General features: G+C 36.1%; 1 protein-coding gene and 1 pseudogene across 1 annotated transcript in view; both read left to right on the plus strand.

The window, feature by feature from the left end:
• The window catches only part of LOC109079963, a 41,906-nt pseudogene extending 24,250 nt beyond the window's left edge, over positions 1–17,656 (plus strand).
• Positions 1–17,854, plus strand: part of LOC109051680 (fatty acid-binding protein 10-A, liver basic) — a 677,383-nt gene that overhangs the window by 254,841 nt on the left and 404,688 nt on the right. The window lies entirely within an intron of this gene.

Here is a 17,854-nt window from a genome sequence, read left to right on the forward strand (position 1 = left end):
TTAAGCTAAATGAAAATGAAAAATGACAATATTTTTATTTCAGTTAATGTTATTTTAATTTTGGGGTTTTGTCTTTTTTTTTTTTTTTTTTTTTTTATTTTTTTAATGTCTACATTCGGTTTGTAATTTATTTTAGTTTTCATTTTTAAGGACTTCAAGTTAAACTAAATGAAACTGAATATCCTTCCTTTCCTAATTTTTGTTTACAAATCTTTTTCTGGATCTACTATATTTTATGGTTTAGGTGAACCGGGGTCTTGGAGAAGAAAGAGGATTGCCGGCGTCTGTTTTCCCTGGAGAAATGGGAATCTGTCTCTTCAGGAACTAAACCCAGAATGACTCTCCCCTGCTAACGTCCTGTGCTGTAACTGACACCTGCAGCTTCACATGGGACTGGAGCTGAACAAACCCATCACCAGGTACACAACTCACAGTGAAATCTATTTCTCTCTGATTTCTCAAAGTGTATAATATTATTCATAAAGCTTGATAGTTTTTTTTTTTTTTTTTTTTGCATTAAAAATATAAAATATTTACACTAAAAAAAAAAAAAAAAAACTGTTGAAGCACTGAGCTAAATGGTTTTGTAGAATGGGGCACTGTGTGATTAACTGCACTTGTCTGTTTGCAGGACATCTTTGAGTGCAGAACTTGCGGCCTGCTTGAGTCTCTGTGCTGCTGCACTGAATGCGCCAGAGTTTGTCACAAGGGTCACGACTGCAAGTGAGTTCGTCTGCTAAAAAATCATTTGAACTTGACACCTAATTTACAAGGTAGATCACTGTGTTGTAAAACCGTAATCTCTCTTGTTTCATCTCCAGACTGAAGCGAACGTCTCCCACTGCATACTGTGACTGCTGGGAGAAGTGTAAATGCAAGACCCTCATCGCGGGCCAGAAAGCAGCTCGTCTGGATCTGCTCTACAGGCTGCTGAAACCACCACGTAATTTGAGTTAGCCACTCCTTAACGAGCAGGTATGTTCCAAGGGAATGGGTTGCTTAAGTCCTGGTTCTACCTTCTATTGTCAAACCATATTATGGGGTCATCAGGGCACATCATCCAGTCAGTGTTCGGGTGTCATTGAACTCTGTTGTGTTTGGCAGGGGTGAGCACATCTTGCTATTCCTGGTGCAGACTGTTGCAAGGCAGAGCGTGGAGCATTGACAACATCGAACACCACACAAAAGAAAGACCACAAGAACCCCAACGCCGACAAGCGCTTAATTTAGTACTTACGGATTCAAAAAAATATTAAGACATTTCTTAAAAACAGTTGTAAAAACATCAAAAACTTATAACAACTTAAAATATTAAAAACTTCCTAAATAATATATATAATATCCTAAGAAGATAATTATATCCTTTTTTTTTTGCCCCCAATTTGTTGTTTTTTTTTTTCCCCCAAGCTTGTTGTTTTTAGTATTGTTACTGAAATTAAAATTTCAGTCCAATCAAAAATTAAAACAATGTAAAAACGAGCGGCCCGTCATAACGTGATCATTATGAGAGGAGATAAACATGTACACATTAGAATCCATTGGTCTCAAACACAACGAGTAATGCATCATCATTCTTGATGAGTAAAAACATGTGAATTCAGTCATTGGTGTTTGTTCAGGGTAATGTGCAACAAATACAATTAAAATGTGATTTTTTTTATTGTGTTGTATTTGAAATTTTTACCTTTTGTGCTTTAAGAAAGTTGGTAGGTTTATATCTAAATTTAGGAGGTTATTTATGATAGTTTTTAAGAAGACTCTTAGAAAATCGCAAGAAGGGAAAAAAGATCATTTATTTTGGGAATACAAAATATTCTTGAATTTTTTTTTTTCTGTCTGAGTAACAAAAATGCACAGTTTTCAAAACAGAATGTTTTATAAATCTGGCCGTCTGGATTCCTAGGGGGCGGCACATAAACATGTTAAACTTGTTTTTGCTGGCAAAAGAAAACTGATATCGGAGGACTGGGTCAAATACCAATGTGCAAGAGTTACAGTAATCAAGATCGAGATTTTTACAAAGGCATGGATTATCGGTTTCAAGATTTTTCACCTAGATAGAAAGGTCCTTAAACTTTTAATGAGGAAAGATTGTGTTTGGTAAAAACAAAACTTGATCAACAGATAACATCCTCATAAAAAACTAAAAAAAAACCCCAACCCAATTTCATCACACACTGTATAATAGAAAAGAGAGAGAGGAACCAAGATCAAAATAAAAAACATTTTCCTTGGGACCAAAAAACACAATTTCCGATTGGTTTTCATTCAGGTTTTTAGAAATAGTTTGAAAGCCATAACTTAAGTTCATTTAGGCAATCTAACAGAAAACAACATAGGGCCAAGGACTGAACCTTGCAGAACACCACAACCAAGAAGAATGTCGGAAGAAGAGTAATGCCCTAATCGAACAGTAAAATACCTATTTGACAAATAAGAGTGCAACCACAGGACTCCAGGCGTGACAGAAAATTTGTGGTCAACTAATCAAAGGCAGCACTAGGTCTAAGCGGACACGAAGCCATGGGTTTGCGTGAGAAATGTAATTTAACGACTCTTAACAGGACCAATTCAGAGCTATGCAAAGCTTTTACAACCATCGAAAGATTTCAGTAATAGTTACTTCGATAAGGCTTAGTGGAGCAGTACAACTTAACACGTTCCATGGTTTATTGTCAATGCTTGATACGTGCTGTATGAATAAATTGTTTTTTTTTTTTTTTTTGTTTTGATGTTGTGTCTGTCTTCCTGGCAGACTCGGATCTGCCGGATCATTACCTGAGCCTCCTCGCTTCGCCCAGCGCTGGGCTCTAGCGCGTGGTGTTCAGGACTGGAACCGATGAAATTCCATGATAATGTTCGGCTCTCAGGAACACAAAGACCCGTGTAGAACATTGAACATTTGCAAATTTCATTGTAACATATTCATGTTTTCAGACATTTATCGGACATGACGTGTCGTATTGTTTTTCAGACTAAAGTGCCAGCAGCAGAAATCGTCACACCCGCTTTTTTGCCAGAGGAGAGATGTACCTGAACCAGAAGAGCGGCACCATCAGGCTGGACGTTTTCACACATTGCATCATCGTAAAGTGTGGCATGCACCAGGAAGCACTGTGAGTCAAAGAAGAAAAGTTGTGCTTTAACATCCATGAATCATTTCATTATTTTTTCAGGTTTCCCACTCTAAACCAAAATGTCAAATTCCCTCAGTATTCCCTGGACTTTCCAGCGGACAAAAAGCTGAATTTCAGTGACCTTTAATTAACAAAAAAAAAACAGGATGGCGGTGTCTACGATATGACAACAAACCAGCCACAGACAGTAATTTCAAATCAAAAAAATTATTGGCAAAATTATTTACTGTTCACGATGTTTTTTAGTACAAAACTAAGGTTAAACATACACACACTCCTTTTTTTTCTTTTTTCTTTTTTTGCTTTTAACCACCGTAACTGCACTTTGGATATTTTTCAGTACTATTTCTGTACAGAAATGAGATTATGGTTTTATGCTTTCGGGAGTGTTCAACACTCTGAAGTGTTTGTTCTGTTTGTCATCAAGGTCACCATTCAGGCGTTTAGTTTTTTGCTTGTCTTTCATTCTAAATTTATAAAGTGGAAAAGTTGAACAAGTCCGTTTAAGTCAAACATTATTTTAATTAAGTGATCTTTCCACTTTGATCAAAAAAAATAATAAACAAACCTGATTAATGTAACAATTTTGCCTGGCCATTGCAGTAATATAAAGCATTTCCTGTAACAGTTTTGAACACACAAATGTGTTATTTTAAAACACACATTAATTTTGGTGTTCATCATCAATTTGGATGAATATATTTAACATCAAACTGTCTATATGTTAAGTTTTGATCGTGGTATCCCAAAACATTGTTTTCATAATGCGATGGCGCAACGTGATGCAACACACACAACGGGCTTCATACAATATCATTCATGTCGCAATTTATTATTATGTCAGACCATAAGAACTTTACAGTGACATGGTTGCACCAGTTTGTATGTATCATATTTTATGTTCACATGCAAAAACAATTTGCTTCTACTGCTGTTAACAGAACGTAATATAATCACCTACCTGAACAATCGGACCAGTTCTCCTGCTCCTAACTTACAGTTTTATCATTCTCACGTGTTGTTAAGCCATTCAGGCCGTGACACAGCACGGCAATAGATTTCAATGCCGTGTACTTACACGCTGTTTATCGTCCTTATTTCTGGAAAAGAATTAAATGCGTTACTCACGCTTTGTGTATAAGATCCTTTTCTGTTCGCAGGTGGCGCAAGTTCCCACACACACACAACAACAAAGCCACCCAGCTCTCCTCGGACCAGCACGTGAGTAGGTCTACCAAAATTGAGCTTTACACTCTCCGCACACCTTCATCCAGCAAATGTCACACAAAAGCACGTCGTAATGACAGGTCTTGAGAAGATATCCACGTAAAACGTAGTTTTTTTTCCCAACCCGGCACTTTACCCCCAAACCAGCAGGTTCATGACTTCTTAACTCATATAGGGCTACATGCTCAGCCCCATCAGTATATGCTTCTAAAGCAGAAGCAATTGCCTTATTATGGACTAACACCAGGGCTTTCAAGGTCATTCCTCCATTTCAAAAAACAAGCTGTGTGTTCAAAATGTAGAAAGATTAATTACTGCATGGCCACGGAGCGAACCAACACCGCGACGTTTCACGCGGTTTACTGCAAGATGGCGGCGCCCTTGTTGCAAAAGCTATAACAAAACTACATTTTTTTTCTGTAAAATGGTTACATCAATCATGTCTTTTATATATTTTTTCATTAAAATGGAAGTTATTTTCCTAAATAATGCAAACTTGACTGTTTCATTTCCACTTTAACACCCAGTTTTGAAGTGATCATTTTGTAGCCAAAGTTCTTGAAATTTACAAGAATTTACATTTTTGCATTAGTTAATAGGTACAGCCTGGTGACTACATTTGACTTAAGAGATTGCCAGTTGACAAGCAGGAAGGGAATAAAATGGCTTTGAAAAATAGCGGCGTAACAATAGGCAAAATGCACAAAACGGTATAGAAAAATTACATTTTGATAAATGGAAACTGAAATTTAAAGCGACAAACAAAAATCCCTCCCTGATATTCCATGACTCGGACCAAAAAAATCTAAAACTCCCTGACTTCCAATATCTGGAATAGACTTTTTAAAAAGTTCCATGTTATTCTAGAAATTCTGGTGAACCGTGGGAACCTGTGATTTTGCATGTTTCTTTTTTCAGCTAACCTTGCTTGGTTTTAATAATGCCTTTTTTTTAAAAATCTCGATACAGAGCCGGTTTTTTTCAGTTTTGCTGACGGTCTCCTCTTGCTGTTCTTGTTCTCCAGTTTATTGACACGCTGTTGGGGACCCTGGTGAAGGAGCTGCAGAATAAATACACTCCCGGCCGCAGGGAGGAGGCCATCATCGTCACACGCCGGTTCCTGCGCTCTGTGGCCCGAGTGTTTGTCATCCTCAGTGTGGAGATGGCGTCTTCCAAGAAGAAAAAGTATGTGCGGTCATGCTTATGAGAATAGAAAAGGGTTTCATAAGCATTTTGTAAAATGTTGAGTTTAAAAGCAAAATGTGAACGCTTTAGGGGTTATTATTCACTCCATTTTTTTTATTATTTTGGTAATACTTTTTCTGAAGAAAGACAGACATGTATAGTAATGAAAGCCAAAATATTAAATGTCATGGATTAATATTGACGAAGTAATCCACTATTTAGATGCGGGGGGTCAAGATGGCAGCATCATAATGTTGTTTTTACACAGAGATTGGCAGGTCTGTTAGTAAAATCTGTTCACTTTAGCAATCTTTGTTGTATTATGTGCAAATGGTGACCATTCAAAAATGAGGAAACAACACTTTTAATTTATTCCCTTAAATATGGCCATTTTGAGAGAGAGCATAAAAATTGCGTGTGAACTATCTGTTCGTCTCTGTTTAGTTACTTCAAGAAAACCCCCTTGTTGCTGCTTAGTAATAATGACGAAGCTATTTTCTTATAATAAAAGGCGAGGGATAGTGTTGACAACATTTGTGCTCGCTTCCCAGGGCTCTGAGCTTACTTTTCTTTTTAGGAGCACTTGTAGGCTAAATTAAAAAAAAATTAGGAGCACAGTCAAAAAATTATGGAGTAACCTTCTCTTCAATAATGAAAAATTCTGATTTAAAAAAAAGCCTAATCATTACGAGGTGATATCTGACTCCTTAAAGTGATTTACAGTAATGGCATTTATCTAATTCTATTACAACAAACCAAAATATATATAAACAATTAAATCAAAAAATTAAAAATTAAAACAAAAAAATAATTAAAAAGTAAGAATAAGTTTGCCAGTAAGTTTGCAATCATATGAAAAAAAAAGTATTAATGTTAATTTGTAGGCTACTAGGAAGCACAGAAGAAGACAAAAGTGGATTATAGGCTAGATATATTCACATATTTAAAAAGACTCACAGATGACACAAGAACAACAAAAAAAATTAATTAATTTATGATGAGTAAAATCTCAAATATAAAAATTTTAAAATACACATATAAAAAATAATCAATTAAAAAAAACACTGAAATTATACTTTAAAAATGAGACTAAAACTGCTAGTAGTGGCAGAAGGTCACTGATTTTATAATTGATTTTATAATTGATTCGTTCGAATGGCTGATTCGTACAGGAATGAAGCTGCTTTTCGTTGACAAAAAATCACCAACTAGTTTAAAAACTCACAAAAACTCACTAAAACACATAAAACACCGCTTTTATAGATGCGCAGCTGCGACTTTGTTTCAAACTATTTTCGTTGACAAAATCTAGACAAATCAGGCAATAAAGTGTAATAGTCAGAAAATGCAAGTCACTTAATATTTCTTGTTTATTGAATTGTTGTTTGAAATCAATATCACATTGCAAACTCCCTTAATAATCAATAAAAGCAGCCACTGTCCAAATTTCATTGCAATTTCACAAAGTTCCATTATAATCAATACACATGCAAAAACACATTTTAAGAAACCATAGATTCGCCCCTGATTTGATCGGGTCAGTCGCACTGGTGCTCCTCAATATTTTTTCATAGTCGCTCGCAGTAGTTTTTAGTCACGAAACAAAGCTTTTTATATAAGATACTAGATATAGATATATTGATATATATAGTATATATACTATAATATATATATATATCTTATTAGGGGCCCCCCCCCACCCCCCCCCCCAATGTTCAAGACATGGTTACGCCTGTGTTTTCCTTAATGCATAACTTGCATTTCACAGGTATATTCACCACCAATGGAAATATTTCCATTTTACTGTCAGAAGTGCATGAGCTTTTGCTTTGCGAATCTCCGCTAAACTCCACAGACTTCATTTAGAACGAGCACCAAACAGATAGAGCTCAATGAAATGGGAGCGCAATAACTCTGACTAAGGTATACATTTTGCTGAAATATTTGTAGTTGGACAATAAATGTGACATATGTAGAATTTTAAACCTACAAGTAAGTGTATTTGTATGATAGCACTAACTGTAAAGTGTAATGGGGTAATCAAAATAGCCTACTCAATTAGTCTGTGATTTATATTATTTTCATTTTTAGTTTAGTAACTTCAACTTAACTAAAAATATTTTTTTGTTGTTTTTAGATTGCAGTGTTACAATGTAATGTGATTTTAACCTTTTTTTGCACATAATATATGCCTATATGCTTTCATTCACTTTATTTGTTTAATCCAAATACAAAATACCAAGATATAGGCTACCCGTATACCGCAAATCAGCCAAAAAATACAGAGATATGAATTTTTGCTCATATCGCCCCGTGGTGCGACACCAGAAGTGTACTGGAGTTTTAATTAAAGCGTACAAAAAAAAAAATGCAAAAAATAACTAAAAAACAGTTTTGGTTAACAAACAACAACCTTCTGCTTTTTTAAAAGCAAAGCAATACGTCTACGTTTCCTTTCTGGCGACAACACACCAAGCGCTGTGAGCAGCCTTCCGCCGGTGTTCTGACGATTCAGCGTTTCCCGTAAAGGATGTCACAAACCAAATAACAGAAGCGCCGTCCTTTTTCTTTAATTACTGAGCACATTGTTTCCAATGATGCGCATTCCACATACGCACTGCGAACACATCGTTTCCCACGACTGTACGCGCACTCGCACCTTTGATAACTGTGCACTTATTTTTGTCTGACTGTACATGTACCTGCAGCACCTGCCGCCACTAAATTACATTATATTTGTCCCGTATTGTCATTAATATACGCGAGACTTCAACTTGGACCACTAATAAATACACTGAGCTATTGTGATTGTAAAGTATGAGGGTTAGATTATTTAGTGTACAGGTCATTTCAAGAGTGATAGAAAATATTTATTTTCATGCATTTTAAATGTTTAAAAATGTGGAAACCATCACACCATCTCCTGACTACATTAGTATTTGTAAAATAGAGGCTTTATGAAGTGTGTGTATACATGGTTATAAGTATAACAGTTTATATTTCATTAATTTTGGGAAATGAACAAGTGTCTTAGCCCTCAAGGGACTATTTGTCCAACCAGGGCTTATTCCCTGCTTGAAAAGCAAAATGTTATTGCTAGTGTAAAAACACATTACCTTTGAAGCACATGCTGATTGATGGACTTGCCTTAACTCAACATAACTGACTTCCTTCCAGCAACACTACATTCAATGAAGGTAAAATAGTAAAAAAAAAAAAAAATAGTTCATTTAAATGAAATCGGAATCTGAAAATTAGCAATACCCAACCCTACTTATGAAGATCCGTATACTGTAATATGTTGAATTTTGACATTGCCAACCTTTAAATTAAGGTGACAGTAAGTAATAAACAGTATTGAGCATTGAGTAGATGAGTATTGTGCATTTTTCCTTTCCACTATTTTTAATAGTTGTCCAAAAAACTTAAATCGAAACCGAAACCCAAAAACTAACTCTTAAACCGGAACCAGAACCGAAACCCTTAATCGGAACAATAATCCGAACCGGAATCCCTAACAAAAAGTCACAAAACCAGAATCGGAACCGGAACCGTTACGTGGAACCAGAATCGGAAAATTTCTAACGATTCCCATCCCTACCAAAAAGTTACGGTAAACAGTAAAAAACTGTAAATCGTAAAACTGTAAACTGTTTGTCCTCACTCCAACACCCATCCCCCCACAAAACCCCAACCCGCCCGCCACGCTGATGGTACTCAAAAAAAATTCCCAAGTGTGTGGTAGGTCTGTATATTGTATTAATGATCTGCTCATGCAAGTTTCTAAGGCTTCAGTGTTTCATGTTTAATGTTTATTTTAACCCTATAAAGGCTATGATATGCAAGTTTCTAAGGCTTCTAAATGATCAACATCTCTAAATGATCCAAACTGCTGAAAGACCTGTTTTTCACATTAAGGTTGTAACCATGTTAGATTTTCATGGTATGATAATATTCTTCGAAAACATCACGGTATACAATATCATACTATGTGATTTGATATTGATTAATTTGCAAATATTCCACGTATTTTCTTAAGGGAAAAAATGTCTCCTGGTGGGAAACAAAATCAACAAATGCTGTATACTATACAGGGACCCCTGTCATTTGGTGCAGTAATATAACATTACAATTGCAATTATATAATAATTATATAATCTGTATTATATATCTGTGTATCTGTGTATTCATTTTATACTTAATATATTGAACTTATATATTTTTTGTAAAAAATATATATATTAATAATAACAAAATCTCACTATTGTCATTCCTATGGAAGAATAATAATCACATTCTCTCTCTCTTGTGTTTCCTTCAGTAACTTCATCCCTCAGCCCATCGGGAAGTGCAGGCGTGTTTTCCAGGCTCTGTTGCCGTACGCAGTGGAAGAGCTCTGCAATGTGGCCGAGTCCCTGATTGTGCCGGTGGGATGGGGCATCGCTCGCCCTTACAGCTAGCCCTTCAACTCTGGCCAGCACCAGCATCGACGCCGTACAGGGCAGCGAGGAGCTCTTCTCTGTGGAGCCCCTGCCGCCACGACCCTCCCCGGATCAGTCCAGCAGGTGAGGGGTGAAATTTTGTTTCAGTCTTAAAAAGTGAAAGGTGTGTAGATGTTAAGCAAAACAGAGAATGATCTTTTCTTGTAAAACGTGATAAGATCGCAAATTCGCTTATAACACAGCAAAAGAGGAACTCCTGTTCACAAAATTCATATCACAAATGATACTACTGATGAAAAAGAACGGGTTGAATGTTAATAACTTTCATCCCCAATATGTTTAACAAACAAACAAAAAAACATCAAAAACATACACTAATCAAATCCCACGTTATAGCACAAAAAAAAAAGGATTGCTACCAAATCATGTGCTCATGCGACCAACTGAAAAAGTTATTCGCAAAAGAGCAACCTGTGGGAAGAATGCGTCTGGAGCCCTGCAATAGATTAAAATTTTCAACTAAACAATTTATTTAAAAATTTATTTATTTTATAAATTTATTTATTTATTTAAATTTTTTTTTTTTTTTAATTTTTTTTATTCTTCTCTAAATCATCATTATATTGCATTATATTATATTTTGTCCCCCACAATTAAAACTACAGAGCTTTTTCTACCCAATAAAATATTTTATAGCTTGGTATAACTAGAAAATTGTATAATCAAAAAATGGATTAATGTATGTGCATTGTGTCCAGAAATCGCTTTTTAGGCTAAATGTAGGTTTTATATATCCAGTTTTTTCCAAGACGGTGGTAATTCTGGCTTGAGGGGGTGAATTAAAATATATATATATTTTTTTATTATTTAAGCAATTTTAAAGCTTATTTAAAAAAATAATAATTTTCAAGTCATCATAACACACCAATATTACAGATGCATCGTCAGATTTAAGTTGAACCGCGGTCACCGTACGCTTCGATTTTTCTTACTGAGAACCGTTCCACCTCTATTAAGAATACACTGAAGCTATTGCAGAGTACTCTAAGAGATCTTATTGGAGTTGTCATTAATGCTGGTGTTGTCTGCTGTCTTGTGCCTCTCAGCTCCAGTCAGTCAGCCTCTTCTTACATCATCAGGAACCCTCAGCCCCGCCGCAGCAGTCAGTCCCAAACGGCCCGTGGCCGCGACGAGGAGCAGGATGACATTGTTTCTGCTGACGTAGAAGAGGTGCGATGCTATATTGTTCTGTCACCTGTTTTAAAGTTTGTTTGTTTTGCCTGAAGCTCTATCTCTAAATGCTCCCTGGCTGTTCACTTGTTCAGGTGGAGGTTGTGGAGGGCGTTGCAGGTGAGGAGGATCACCATGATGACCAGGAGGAGCAGGGCGAGGAGAACGCAGAGGCCGAAGGGCAGCATGACGAGCACGATGAAGATGGTAAACACAAGATCGCTATATGCTTAACAGGACTCAAAAATGAGAGACAGAAATTTGTTTCATCTCATATTTGTGATAAAATCAATATTTATCTGTAAGTTTTAAAGGTCTTAAGAACAAACCACCGAAGTAAAAGTTTGGTTTAACTTGAAGAAATTGTGACGAGAATAAAATTACCTTTTTTAATAGTTGAGCATAGTCCTTTTTATTAAAAAAACAAACAAAAAAAAAGGAATATAATGCAACCCAAGATATTTTATCCATGATTTAATTTGTGATGTACAAGTTCTGTTTTGCAGCAACTCATTTCACCAAAAAAAATCTGATTTTGTTCTAAATTTTATTTTTATTTGATTGCATTTTAAAAGATTGAATAATTTGCTGAATTTGACAAATTTTTGAAAAAAAAAATGTGCTGAATAATATAATGGATTTCATGGGATCCGAAAATTATTAGTTTACTATAATCAGCTTATTATTACTATAAGTATTTGTTTTACATTTATTCTTTTACATCTAACAAAACATGTGAGATGTATTTCCTTCCATTAAGGTATGAAATGAAAGATCGTGATAAATATCGGATATCAAATGATATGGAAAAAATACTGTGATATTTTTTCCCATATTGCCACATATTCCCACATTTCCTGCTGCGCTATTCAGAATTTTTGTATTACCAGAAAAACACAATGGTGCTCGTTGTCCTTTGGTCTAGAAGCCAACCGTTTCTTCTGTAAATGAGGCTGAGGTCACACATAACCACTAAACGCAGTACCTACAGGGAGCGACATGGAGCTGGATTTATTGGCTGCTGCTGAGACTGAGAGTGACAGCGAGAGTAACCATAGCAACCAGGACAACGCCAGTGGACGCAGGAGCGTTGTGACCGCAGCCACCGCTGGATCCGAAGCAGGTGCTTCACTTTATCAAAGTTGCAGAAATTACTGTAATTGTGGTGCTCCCTCCTGTTTTGCTCTCCACATAAGCTGCTGAGCGTACAGGAAGCTATACACTATAAAAGCATTTTGTTTTGAATTTGTCCCCGTGGGCACCTTGTAGAATTACATTTAGTGAGTTCAAACAGTCTATTTTTTCATTTTTCCTATCAAATTGGGTGCCCTTTTGTTTATCTAATATTAGCAGAAATGGCAGAAAACTTTGACATAAACAATGACAAACTTTATTTATAAAGCATTGTATGGGTCATAATTATCGTTTATGCCAAAAATCATTAGGATATTAAGTAAAGATCATGTTCCATGAAGATATTTTGTAAATTTCTTTATGTAAATATATCAAAACTTAATTTTTGATTAGTAATATGCATTGCTTATGAATTCTTTTGGACAACGTAAAGATGATTTTCTCAATATTTAGATGTTTTTTTTGCACCCTCAGATTCCAGATTTTCAAATAGCCTCAGCCAAATATTGTCCTCCTAACAAACCATACATCGATGGAAAGATTATTTATATTATTATGTAATAAGGTTTTGTGGTCCAGGATCACAAATCTGGATTTATTTACCTATTTTGATTAATTTACCCAATTTTTTTATTTTTATTTTTATATTTTTATATTTATTTATTTGTTTATTTAAATAGCCGTGTACATTAGTCAACAATCAAATAAATGTAAATATACCGAAGTTATCCAAAAAGCCTTTTTTTTTTTTTTTTTGGCAGATGCTTTGCCTGATGTAGAAAAACAAAAAGAAAGGGAAAAACAACAAACGACATTGAAGAACAATGAGGGACAAAATTTTTTATTTCCTATACCTGGATTGTCATCAAATAGAATTGCAAATAATTCATTTTCAAACTTTTTTTTTTTTTAACACCTCCCATTGCAATAGGTCAGAACAAACTCACGCTATTGGTTGAGCACATGTCACTCAAACCAACGGTGTTGTAATTCTGTTTGATGCCACTAGGGTGCAGAAAAACAAACTCTTCACCATGTGTGTGTTTAATAATTGTGATGCCGGCTTCAGCATAACCTTCCACTCTGTATTTTCCTGAAGGTGCCAGCAGCGTTCCTGCTTTCTTCTCCGAGGACGACTCCCAGTCGAACGACTCCAGTGACTCGGACAGCAGCAGCAGTCAGAGTGACGATGTGGATCAGGAGACTTTCCTGCTGGACGAGCCTCTAGAGAGAACCACGGGCTCGGCGCATGCTAACAGTGCGGCCCAGGCGCCGCGGTCCATGCAGTGGGCTGTTCGCACGACACCCAGCCAGCGCTCCGCCGGCGGCGCCCCGTCCAGCTCATCCACACCTGCTGGTCAGTATCTCACACCACCTGTCCAAAAAAAATAGTCACATCTAGGGCTAGGTATCGATTCAGATATCCCTATTCGATTTAGATTCGCAAGCTCTTGATTCAATTTTTTTTGTTGTTGAAAAGATACATTAAAAACAAAAAAACTCACAGGTGGACTTGAATGCACCATAACTCAAAGCAACTCATCAACATAAAACATAACAAGTAATTAATTATTAGTGGCAATAATTGTGACGTCTCCTCCAGCGAGCTCCACGGGCCTCATCTACATCGATCCTTCAAACCTGCGACGGAGCAGCGCCATCAGCACGAGCGCAGCAGCCGCCGCAGCAGCCCTGGAGGCCAGTAACTCCAGCAGCTACCTGACATCCGCCAGCAGCCTGGCTCGAGCCTACAGCATCGTCATCCGCCAGATCTCCGACCTCATGAGCCTCATACCCAAATACAACCACCTGGTCTACTCGCAGTACCCCGCCGCCGTCAAACTCACCTATCAGGACGCCGTCAGTCTGCAGGTGAGCCGGTCGCGCTGTACCCGAACAGAATCAGACTGTAATAAAGGCAAATTATACCATGGTCTGTCTGAATACTCGTTTCTGATTAAAACCGTTTAATGCACTGGGAGTTCTAAATCAGTTTAATCTCAGTTCTGTATTAATGTGCTGCTTTAATTGATGCACACACACACACACACACACACACACAGAGAGAGTCTGAGCTGGTGTCGGTTTTGCAGAACTTTGTGGAGGATAAGTTGATCCCCACCTGGAACTGGATGGTGTCCATCATGGATTCCACTGAAGCGCAGCTGCGTTACGGCTCTGCTCTGTCATCAGCCGGGGATCCTGGTCACCCGAGCCACCCGCTGCACGCTTCACAGCACACAGGCCGCCGGGAGCGCATGACGGCGCGAGAGGAGGCCAGTCTCCGCACCCTTGAAGGTCGAAGGTAAGATGCCCGAGCAGTTAAAATTATTGATGAAAATTCACCCCACCGTTTTCTCAGGAAAAACCCAATAGGAATTTTCCATTGGCTATCAAGTTTGAATCAATTTTTAATCTTTTATCAATTTTCAAGAATTAACAATAAATAAACAATCTATAAACAAGATCAGTATAACATCATTTTACCAGTTTGGTGTTTCAATCACACCTATTCCTTGACAAACTCTATAGTGCCATTTAGCCACTTGTTAACACCCTCAGACATTTAAAAAAAAAATCTTAAGGTTTAGCTTTATTTGGTTTATTTTTTTATTCATATTTTTATTTATTTTCACGGTTTCCTTTTTTTAATTTTTAGTTTTTTTTTTGTCTTTGGTTTTATTTTTGTTGTTTAGTTTTTATTTTAGTTTTATTTTGTTACTTTTTTGTTCTTTTTAAGTTTGTTTTTTAGATTTCTGTTTTTTTTTTGTTTTTTGTTTTGTTTTGACTTTATTTAGCTTTAATTTTTATTTTTTTCTTACTTTTTATAGTGCCATTTAGCCACTTAGACAGGACATTTAAAAAAAAGGCTAAAATTATTTTAAAAAATTACGGTCACTTTTTTTATTGTTTATTGAATTTTTGTCGTCGGATTTGGTTACATTTGTTTTATTTGTGGTTAGTTTTGTTTTTATTTTAGTTTTGGTAGTTTTTGTTTGGTTTGGGTAAAGGTTTTTTTTTTTTAGATTGGATTGTTGTTGTTTTAATTTCTATTTAGTTTTTTTTCATTGTGGCTTAATTTGTAGTTTTTTTTTATTTATTTATTTATTTTGCTTTAACTTTAATTAGGATGTTTTATTAAAATGTGAAAAATCTTGAGGATTGTGGTGCACCACAGATCTTATTTCAGGCTTTTAAACAAAAAACCCGGTCAAAAAATAAGCCTATAACGTTCAAGACGATTTAACTGGAAGAGCGTAAGAAGCTGACTTCTTAATCGGGTGGTTGGTCTACACTAATTCCTGCAGCACTCTTCACTGTTATAAAAAATACTTTCCTTTCTGCGTGTCCAGACGCGCCGCGGAACACTTATGACGGCTCGTCAGGGGATGATCGTCGGCTCGAGGAGACTTCCTGACTGAACTACGCTCTGTCTCTGATGCGTTCCCATAAACGACGTAGCATTCAGACGTTCTTCCGGTGCTGGACGTGTGTGTTCGCTCAAACACGTGGGCTATGTCTTCCAGGGACTCTCATCTACTGGATCAAAGCCATGAAATCTGCAGACAACATCGACACCACTCAGATTGACGCGAAGAGGTACACCACCCATATTAGCACTTCAAAACAAGATTTTAGTAGTTACATTTAGTGTGGATAATTAATGTCTTAAAGAATTTTTTTTTTAGCCTTTTTGTTGATATTTGACCGATATTTTAATATTTTAAAATATAATATTTAATATAAAAATTTAATATTATTAAATATTTTGAATTCGGTTGTGTTTTAAGAATTTGTTTTATTTCGTGCTTTTGACATTTTTAATCATTTAAAAAAAATAAAAAATTCTCTAGTTTTGATTTTATTTCCTTTTTAGTAATTTTAGTGGGTTTTTTTTTTTTTCATTGAATATGTTTCTAATTTGAGTTCAGCTTTTTCAAATTACTGAAATGCTTTGTTAACAATGGAAAAAAATATATATTTGAGAGATAATTTTCTTTTTCCTTTGAACTTGTTTACAATAATTGTTCAAAAACTGACTAGTGAAAAGCTAATAGTTGTCATGATTAGCATCCTTAAAACTTTTCAATTAAAACATAAAACAGTGATTTATCACCACTAACCCACTTCGTCAGTTCATCAATTGTTTTTTTAATTTGTTTTATATTCTTTTTAAAACTCATTTTATTGTTGTCTTAGTTTTTTTGTTTTAATTTTAATTTAATTTTTTTATATTGCAGGGTTACTATAGGTTATAAAACATAAAAAAAAAAAACAATTTTCATTACTTTAAAAAAATGTAAAAAAATAGGGTATAAAATTTATTTTGGCTAGTTGCAGAGGCAGCATTTCACATTTAAATTTAGTTTAACTTAATGTACTAAAATTAAAAATAAAGCTAAAATAATAAAAACTATATATGTACTAAAATTGACAACAAATTTACTAAGACTAGATAACATTTAAATGGAAACCCATAATATAAAAATACAAACTGGTTCAAAAACAATAAAAACGGAGTATCTCAGTGATGCTAAAATAGCACTTATTGCCCAGAGCTGTCTGTTTATCTCTGTTGTGAGATTTCTAAATACTTTTCTCATTCTGTGTCAGGAATCGTGAGCTGCTGGAGCTCGGCCTGGACAATGAGGACTCTGAGCACGAAAACGACGAGGACACCAATCAGAGTGAGTATTTTCATTATTTTTTGAGTTGCTTCAGTTGCACACTGTGCACGAGCCTCACAAGCTGAAGTGAAGCTCCCAGGTTCAGATGGAGTTTGTAGAGCTGCTGTCCAATCAAACGGCTTCGTTACTCTGGACTCCACAGGCTCCACCCTGCAGGACAAGGACGAGGAGCCAGACGGACGAGGAGTCGGTCCCTGCTCACCGACCGGACAGCACCATCCGTTTTTCCGCCGCTCGGACTCCATGACCTTCCTGGGATGCATCCCTCCCAACCCTTTCGAAGTGCCCCTCGCTGAGGCCATTCCTCTGGCTGACCAGCCGCATCTCCTGCAGGTCAGAGACGCCCTTTCCTCTATTCGAGGTTACTCCAGACGGTTGAATCTATTTAACACTGCTGTTTTTCTTCATCTCACAGCCCAATGCCAGAAAAGAGGACTTGTTTGGACGACCAAGTCAGGGTCTGTATTCGTCTTCATACATGGCCAGTAAAGGCCTGACGGATCTGACGGTGGACATGAATTGCTTGCAGGTTAACATGACTCACATATTTTTGCTAACAATACTGATAATTGGTGCCTTTTTCATTTTTAAAAAGTGATTTTAAGTAAATATATGTATATGTAAAAAAAAATTAAAATTTTGTCGGACACATTATACCTCTCAACACAACCCATAAGTAGTTTTATTTTATTTTTTATTTGGTGTTAGTTTTTTTGTTTTTAAGTTGTTTTAATTATTTAACGTTTTGTCAGACAACTAATCATTTATTAACTTAGCTGAAGTCACTTTAAAACCCAAACAATATATATTT

The sequence above is a fragment of the Cyprinus carpio genome, chromosome B16 (assembly GCF_018340385.1).
Source record: "Cyprinus carpio isolate SPL01 chromosome B16, ASM1834038v1, whole genome shotgun sequence".
NCBI classification, from domain to species: Eukaryota; Metazoa; Chordata; class Actinopteri; order Cypriniformes; family Cyprinidae; genus Cyprinus; species Cyprinus carpio.